Consider the following 9,092-nt stretch of genomic DNA (forward strand, 5'->3'; position numbering starts at 1 on the left):
AAAAAAGGGAAAAAGAAGAAGAAAAAACTGAGAAAACCTACAATATCTGGGGGTAGGGCACTAAGATAAAAAAGGTAGAGAAGGAAAATAATGAAGAAAAAAATGGGAAAAATGCAAAAAAAGTGAAACAAGTAATGGAGTTAACCACAAGAAAAAAGGGGGAAAAATACATTAGAAAAAAGAAATTTCAACCAGGAACAGGGAAAAAAAAAAAAAAAAAAGCTGAAAACTAGGACCTGGGAGGGGAAGAATAAACAATAATAATAAAAAGGACAAAAGTATTAATAATAGTAGTAGTTTTAAAACAGACAAATTCAAGCAAACTAAAAACCAGAAAAAGAAAAAAAATAAAATAAAAAAAGAGAAAAAAATCGGTGGAGGACAGGGTAGGGCACCCAGGCTCCATCCCAGCACACAGTCTGGGATGGAGTTCCTGCAGGCCCAGAAGGTGGGAGGGAGTGGGAGACAGCCGTACCTCTGTTCACCAAGCAGGTGTGGGTTATAAGAGTAACAAGAGGAATGTTGCACCTTTTCAGTTGTGCAAATCCAGAGGGTCCTTGGCATTGCTGGCAAGCAGAACTTGTTCTTAAGCCCCTGGAATTTGGGATAGTGCTGTCTCTTTAAATATCCAAAATAGTCAAGCCGCTTGTAAACATTCAAAATGGCAATGCCCTCCAGACAGGCAAAAGTCCACAGCCTCAACCTTTCTCTTTGCCTTCTCCGTTTATTCCCCAGCTACCAGAGCAGTCCTCCATGCAGTCCCTGGCTAGCAGGGCTGAATTTTAGGTTAATTATTAGGTCCTACCACCACTCAGCACTCTCCAATCTGTCTGTGCTGTCAGGATCACTCAGGATCACTGCCAGAACACAGCTCTGTATGTCTCCTTTTTTGGTATTTTCATGCAAATTCTTTTGCTAATTGGGGTGTAGTCCACTTCCATATCCTTCTCTTCAAGGCTCAGGGGTCCAGGATTATCTTCTGTGTCTGTGTTAATTGGTTTTCCTTTTCTTTGTTGAAGAGGGTCTGTGAAGTCTTTCTGCCTAGTCTGCCATCTTATCAGAACTCTGTATATATTGATTGTTTCTTAATGTTGAACCATGCTTGCACACCTGATATGAATCCTACTTAGTAATGATGTATTACTTTTTAATTTTTTGTGTGTCTATTGATTAGGATTTTGTCAAGAATTTTTGTGTCGATATTTATGAGGGATATTAGTCTGAATTTTCTTTTTCAGTGATATCTTTGCCCGATTTTGGTATCAGTTTTTTCTTGCTTTGTAGAATGAGTTTGGTAGTATTCTATCCTTTTCTACATTCTGGAATATTTAAATAGAATTGGTGTCAGTTCTTCTCGGTATGTTTGGTAGAATTTGCCAGTGAAGCCATCTGGGCCAGGACTGTTTTTTTTTGGTTGGGAATTTTCTTTATGACTTGTTCAGTTTCTTTTTTTGTAATAGGTCTGTTCAAATTTTCTACATCATATTATGTTGTTTGGGTAGGTAGCATGTTTCTAGAAATTTGTCCATTTTTTCTAGGTTTTCAAATTTGTTGGAATACAGTTCTTCATAATATTCTGTTATTGTCCTTTGTATTTCTAACAGGTCTGTTGTGACATTACTTATTTCATTTCTTATTTATGTTACTTACATCTTCTCCTTCTTTTCCTTTGTTAAAGTTGCCAGTGGTATATAAATTTTATTATCCTTTCAGAGAACCAACTTCTAGCCTTATTGAGTCTTTCTATTGTTTTTCTTTCCTGTTTCAATGATTTCTGCTCAAATATTTGTTATTTCTTTTCTTCTGGTGCCTGTAATTTTTTTTTCCCCCGTTCTTTTCCTGATATCTGGAGATGTTGGATTAACATGTTGATTTTGTTTCTCTTTTTCTGATGTGTGTGTGTATTCCTATAAATTGTGTGTTGAGCACTGCTTTTGCTGTATCCCAAAGACTTTGGTATGCTGTGTTTTCATTCTTATTTGATTCAATTATTTTATTTTTTATTTCTTCAATTACCCAGTAGTTTGTAAACAGGGTGTTATTCAGTTTCCAAGGAGCTCTGGGGGTGCACTACGTCAGGCATTTGACTGTTTACCAGAGGTTTGGAGGTATAAACCCATCACTTGCTCCATGGAAGGAAAATGAGGCAATCCACTTCCATAAAGCTTTACTGCCTTGGAAACCCAATGTGGTCACTATGAGTTGAAATCAACTTGATATGATCTCTGAGAAGATGCTTTGCAGTATTTCAATGTTTTTTAATTTAGTGAGGCTTGCTTTGTGACCTAATATATAGTCTACTCTGGGGAAAGATCCATGTGCACTGGAAGAGAAGGTATATTTTGCTCTTGTTGAGTGGTGTTGTGTTCTGTATACATCTAAGTTGTCTAGTTGGTTGATTATGTTGTTTAGATCTTCCATATCTCTACTTTGTAGTTATTCTGTCCTTCACTGAAAGTGGTGTATTAAAGTCTCTTATTATTATTGTGGAGTTGTCTATTTCTTCTATCAATTCTGTTACAGTTTGATTTATGTATTTTGGGGCTCTTTCATTGGGTGTGTAGATATTTATTATGGTTATCTCCTCTTGTTTAAGTGACCCTTTAATCATTATATAATGCTTTTCCTTGTCTCTTTTGTTGACTTTTGTCTTAAATTCTACTTAATCAGATATTGATATTGCCACTCCTACATTTTTTGATTGCTATTTGCCTGATGTATGTTTTTCCATCCTTTGATTTTTAGCTTATTTTTGTCTTTGTGTCTAAGGTATGTTTTCTAGGCAGCATATTGATGGATCATATTTTCTTATCCATTCTCCTACTCTTTATCTCTTCACTTATGCATTTAATACATTTACATTCGATATAATTATTGGTAGGTATGAATTTACTGCTGCCATTTTGTTGTGTTTTGGGGGCTCTGTTGATGGTTCCTTCCATATATTTTTCTGTGCTGAGCTCATTTTGTTTATGGATTTTCTGATAATGCTATTGTTTTAGGTGGTTTTTTTTTTTTTTGAGATTTTATGATTTCTTTTTATTTGGTGTGAAGTTTTATTAATTTTCTTTGAGGTTACAATGTTATTTATTATTATCTTCCCCAGTTTAAAGCAGTCCATCCTATTTTGAGATAATTTTGAGTTCCTCCCTATTTGGGGATTCTGTACATCCCCTTTTTGCTTTGTATTTATTATTGTTTACAAATTTGCATCTCTGGCTGCCTATTTTCAATCTTGTAGGCTTATTTTATTTTTGGTACTTGTATTTCTGGATGGATTTCCTGGTGACGTTGATGTATGCCTTAATCTCTGGTTGTTATCTCCCATTGGTAGTTCTCTGTCCAGAGAACTCCCTTTAGCAATTCTTATAAAGTTGATCTGGTTTTTGCAAATTCTCTTAAAGTGTGTTTATCTGAGAATGTCATAATTTCACTGTTGTTGTTGTTGTTTTTATGTGCCGTTGAGTTGGACTCGACTCATAGAGACCCCTCCTTGGGTTTCCGAGGTGGTATCACTACAGAAGTAGATTGCCCAACCTTCCTTCCAAGGAGTAGCTGGTGGGTTTGAACCACCAGCCTTCTGGTTAGCAGTCAAGTGTCTTAGGCAATATGCTACCAGAGATCCCAATTTCACTGTAGTGTTTGAGAAACAATTTTACTGCATAAATAGCTCTTAGTTAGCAATTTTTTTCTATGTCATCAGTATTTTAAATATGTTACCTTGTTGCCTGTATGGGTTCTAACAAAAATCAGAGCTTAGTCTTATTAGTTCTCCTTTGTAGGTCATTTCTCATATTTCCAAAGATGCTTTCAAGATTTCATGATTCTGCCTTTGTCTTTGGTTTTGGAAATTTTAATCATGATATGTCTTGGTGATTTCCTTTTGGGGTCTATTTTATTTAGGGTGTGTTGATCTTCTTCAATGAGTATCTTCTTTTCTTTCATGATATTAAGGAAGTTTTCTTCCAACAAATCTTTGACAATTTTCTTGGTGCTTTTTTTTTTTTTTTTTTAGCTCTTTGTGTTCTGGAATTCCAATCACATGGAAGTTATTCCTCTTCATGGTGTCCCAAATGAATACTAAGCATTATTTTTTAAAATTCTTTTTTCTGGTTGTCCCTCCAACAGATTGGTGATGAGAGATTTGTCTTCGATCTTGCTAATTCTGTGTTCTGTGATTTAATTCTTCTTCTTTCTCTTTCCAATGTGTTATCCATTTCTGAAATATTAGTATTAATCTTCGAATTTCTAGTTGCTGTTTTTGTATGGTTTCTAATTTTCTATTTATTTTTTCAATTTATTGTTGATTTAATTTTTTCAATTCATCTGAGTTTTGTTTCAGTTTTCCTTAATTTTGCCTGTGGTTTCCTCACACTTTCTCTCAATCCATTGAAGGTACCTAAATAAAATTTCTTTGAATTTCTTATCAGGTAAGTCTACTAGCATTTCTTCCTCTGGAAGATTCTCTGGCTCTGTATTTTGCTCTCTTGTATGAAGCATCATGTCTTTTTTATGTGTGTAACTTGTAGTTGCCTCTGAGACATTGTAGTGTTATTGTATTAATTTGTTGATTATATGTTGGTTTGCTTCACCCTGTTTTTTCTTCTTTTTTTTTTTTTTTAAATTTTGTTCTATTTTAATATATCTAGGCAACAGTATAGTCATGTTACTCTGGTTGCTAGTTTGGCAGTACTAGGGTACTCACTAAGGAGCTCTGGTAGCATAGTGCCTAAGGCACTTGACTGCTAACCAGAAGGCTGATGGTTCAAACCCACCAGTCACTCCTTGGAAAGAAGGTTGGTAAATCTACTTCCATAGTGATACCACCTCAGAAACCCAAGGAAGGTTCACTGTGAGTCAGGTTTGACTTGACAGCAAACAACAACAACAACAGGGTACTCACTACCTAACTCTGGGCAGATTTGGTAGCAAGTGGGAGTTTGGCATGAATCTTGATCATTGATTGTGTAGAGCAGCTGAGGGCAGATAGGGCAGATGTTGGCTGTCATTGGTCCAGTAGTACTAGAGTGAATGATGGCACTTGCTCAGTGGGTGGGGCAGCAGGTTGGGATGATATGGTTGGGGTAGGGTCACTGGTTCTCAACTGCTGGGAAAAGATAAAAAGGAAAATTTAAAAATGAGGAGTGAGGGGACATGGTAGGGGAGAGGAAAAGAAAAAAAAAAGGAAGGCAAAAATGGGGTAAAAACAGGAGGAAGAGGGGAGACATAAGAAGAAAGAAAAAGAGGGAAAAGGAAAAGAAAAAAGAGAAAAGGAAGAAAAACAACAACAGCTATAAAAAGGAAGAAGAAGAAGAAACAAGCAGCAAGTGATAGCCACCAAACTTGGCTATGGTGGAAATGTGACCTTGCTCCACAGAAGCATGCATCATTGAATACAAAGGGTTTAGGGGTGTCACTTCTGATTGCAGAGGTTGTGGGGCGTAACATGCACGTTCAGTGGAATTAATAAAAAGAAAGAAGAAGGAAAAGAAAAAAAATATTATTATGTGGGGAAGTGGGAAAAAAAGAGTGAAGAAGGAAAGACTAAGAAGAAAAGAAAGAAAAAGAAAAAATAATAGACAAGAGAAAAAAAGGAAAAAGTGAAAGAGGAGAGAGAGAGAGAGAAAAAAAAAAAAATTGATACAAGTGTTAGCTTACCAAGCACGATGGCAGCAGGAACACAGAACTCACTCAGAGAGAGCTACACTGTAGTCCATGGAGGGGTAGGGGCCAGTGCTGCTGACAACAGAAGTTGGGGGTAGGAACAAAAAGAAAGAAAAAAAGATGATTTAAAAAATAGGGCAAAGAGGAAGAAAAATAAAGAAAAGGAAAACATGGAGTAGAAGGGGGAAGAACTAAGAAGAAGGAAAAAAGGAGCACAGAATTGTCCAAAGTGCCAGCCACTAAAGCCAGCTGTGCCAGTGTGAGCACTTCTGACCAGAGAGGGGCTGAGACAGATGCTCCTAACCATCATGTGGGCAGCAGGGGAGGGGTTCCCGTTCTTCTAGGAAGACAGAAGAAAGAATTAAGCAGAAAGGTTTAAAAAAAAAGACAGCCCAACACTGGCAGTGGGGGGAGTTCACAGGATGGCTGAGTGTGGGGAAGGCCAATTTTCTGGTCTTTGGGGGTTGGTAAGGTAAGGAGGGAGGACACACTTCTCTGATCACCTGATTACTGATGTGATGCTGGTGCACCAAAAACCAAACCCAACCCACTGCCATCGAGTCAGATCTGACTCATAGCCACCCCTCCTTGGGTTTCTGAGGTGGTATCACTACAGAAGTAGATTGCCCAACCTTCCTTCCGAGGAGTGGCTGGTGGGTTTGAACCGCTAGACTTCTGGTTAGCAGTCAAATGCCTTAGGCACTATGCCACCTGGGAAAGTGGAGCAGATTATCTGGTTCCTGCAGCAGATTATCTGGTTCCTGCACAGATTGGATGGCTGCTTGCAATAATTCAAAATAGCTGTATGGTGCTGATTAGCCATTTACTGCTCCTTGTTCACTGTTTTCTTTCAGTCTCTTTCTCTCATTGGTATCTTGATCTACTCTGTATACTTACTTTCCTTTGAAGCTCTGGGATCCAGGATTGCCATTCATAGTTGTTTCCCTTTACTTTTGGATTCTTGGTTGTAGAAGGTTGGGATAATGTGTAAGGAGCTCTGGTGATGCAGTCCTTAAGGCATGTGGCTGAGAACCATAAAGGTCCATGGTTAGACCCCACCAGCTGCTCTGCAGAAGAAAGCTGAAACAGTCTGCTTCTGTGAAGACTTGCAGCATTGGAAAACTAATGGAGGGTCGCTATGAGTTGGAATAGACTCGATGGGAGTGAGTTTGGTTTTGGTTTTGGATAGTGGGTCTGCCTAATCTGCCATCTTGGACCCAGAGCCTGTTGTAGATATTATGACTGAATGACAACTACTATGAGGAAAGAAAAATTTAAGAACTCTAAAATGGAAGAGTAAGTCATCCATTCACTTTTCTAAGTGTTCATTTTCTTCTCTAAGTTCTAACCAAACTCAGCTTAGAGTATTGGAGTGCATAATACTTGGTCCACTAACTCTAAGTAATGTTTTAATAACTAGTTGCTGTGAAGTTGATTCCAACTCATGGCAACTCCGTGTGTGTCAGAGAACAATTGTACTGCATAGGATTTTCAGTGGCTGAATTTTTCAGAAGTAAATTTTCTTCTGAAGCACCTCAGCCTGGACTCTAACCACCAACCTTTCCATAGCAGCAGAGCATATTAATTGTTTACACCACCCAGGATCTCATGCTTTAATAATATTCTTTAAAGTGCTTTCAAAGTTGCTTTAAGTGATAAGCAGGTTAAATTTACTTTTGAATTTGCTGTGTAAAATGACATGAGCTTTGCTCATTTTATCACTAAATGCTTTCTGCACAAAGCTGATGTTGTTGTTGTTATGTGCCGTCGAGTCGGACCCAACTCATAGCAACCCCTCCTTGGGTTTCCGAGGCAGTATCACTACAGAAGTAGATTGCCCCACCTTCCTTCCAAGGAGTGGCTGGTGGGTTTGAACCACCAGCCTTCTGGTTAGCAGTCAAGTGCCTTCAGGCACTACGCTACCAGAGCTCCTATCAGCACAAAACTATATGTGAGAAATTTCTTTTAGAGTTTAGTTCTAGGAAAATTTATTTTCTTAAGAAACTGATTTGACTCCTCCTTTTCAATAATGAAGGAGCTCTGGGAGCGTAGTGCATAAGGCTCTTGACGGCTAACCAGAAGCCTGGCGGTTCAAACCCACCAGCCACTCCTCAGAAGGAGTTTGGGCAATCTACTTCCATAGTGATATCACCTCAGAAACCGAAGGAGGGGTCACTATGAGTTGAGTCTGACTCGACAGCACATAACAACAAGAACAACATTACAATAATGAAGGAGTTCTGGTGGTGTAGTGGTTAAGGTGTATTTGGTTGCTAACCAAGAGGTCAGTGGTTCAAACTCATCAGCAGATCGACAGAAGAAAGATGAGGCAGTCTGCTTCTGTAAAGATTTACAGTCTTGGAAACACAATGGGGGTGTGTGGCTATGAGTCAGAATCGACTCACTAGCAGTGAGTTTGGTTGTTTTTTTTTTTTTTCCAATAATGAGAATAACACAAGAGATTCTAATGCCTTTTTTGCTCTGGCTGTAAGGAAATTTATGGGTAAATATTTAGGTATTTATCCCCGCCCCCCCCTTGGAACAAATGGTGGAAGAGAGTACTAACAAGTCATCAGAAGTCAGCTTAGCTGGGATTGATGACTGACCGATGAGGACAGACCACTAAAATAGTGTGTATTGGATTGTGTCTTTGTATATTGTCGAGTCGATTCTGAATCATAGCTCCTAGAGGACAGAGTAGAACTGCCCCAGAGGGTTTTCTACATTGTAATTTTTCTTTTTCTTCTTCTTTTTTTAAATTCAGCTGTGACTCTGTTACTTCAAACAGGATCCAAAGAAGAGTTCTCTGGTCTCTTCTTTGGAAATTATGGAGACTTATTTTACTCTTTTGTGTTAGCCTCATAAGGCTAAAAGGGCACAAAAAAGGGTGTTACCTTAAGCTTTTAAAGTATTATATATATAATCTCAATTTTTATGTGTTTCTGAGTTTGCATTTCTATTTAACTAGTCTTTTTGTTAATCAGTTTTTCTGTAAGCCAATGGCAAGTTCCTTTTTAGAAACAAATTATGGATACATTTAATATATTAATACATATTGTCTTATATAGCTTCCAAGGCCAAGCTTTGCAGTAGCCATTTAGAGTGGAAGGAATTCGGGTCCTGTTCATCTCCCACTGCAGGTAAAATCCTCTACCTGAAATTGTGCCTTATTCATAATCCATGAAACCTCCAATTAAAGAAACTGTTTTGTTAAAGTTTACTCCTTGAACAGAATTAGTTTCAAGAGGTTGAAAAGTACTTCAGGAAGCAGACCCAAATTCTACACACAAATTATTCGAGACAGATTTGCTAAGCAAATCCCCTTGTGTGAAGTTTTTAAAAACATTGGTGGTAATGTATTCCAGTGTTCAATTACCTGTGCAGTTAAGGAGTATGTTTTGCCTAAATTCTTATGCTTCATCTCAGTT

At 37.9% G+C, this 9,092-nt stretch overlaps 1 non-coding gene across 1 annotated transcript; it reads right to left on the reverse strand.

Annotated features, from left to right (window-relative positions):
• Positions 1 to 8,434: 8,434 nt before the first annotated feature.
• On the reverse strand, positions 8,435 to 8,543 carry LOC122150296. Its single transcript, XR_006163593.1, has one exon. It is a non-coding gene; the product is annotated as a small nucleolar RNA SNORA26 (small nucleolar RNA).
• Positions 8,544 to 9,092: the final 549 nt, after the last annotated feature.

The sequence above is a fragment of the Orycteropus afer genome, unplaced genomic scaffold (genome assembly GCF_000298275.1).
Source record: "Orycteropus afer afer isolate SDZICR_OR568_19922 unplaced genomic scaffold, OryAfe1.0 scaffold00116, whole genome shotgun sequence".
Taxonomy (NCBI): domain Eukaryota; kingdom Metazoa; phylum Chordata; class Mammalia; order Tubulidentata; family Orycteropodidae; genus Orycteropus; species Orycteropus afer.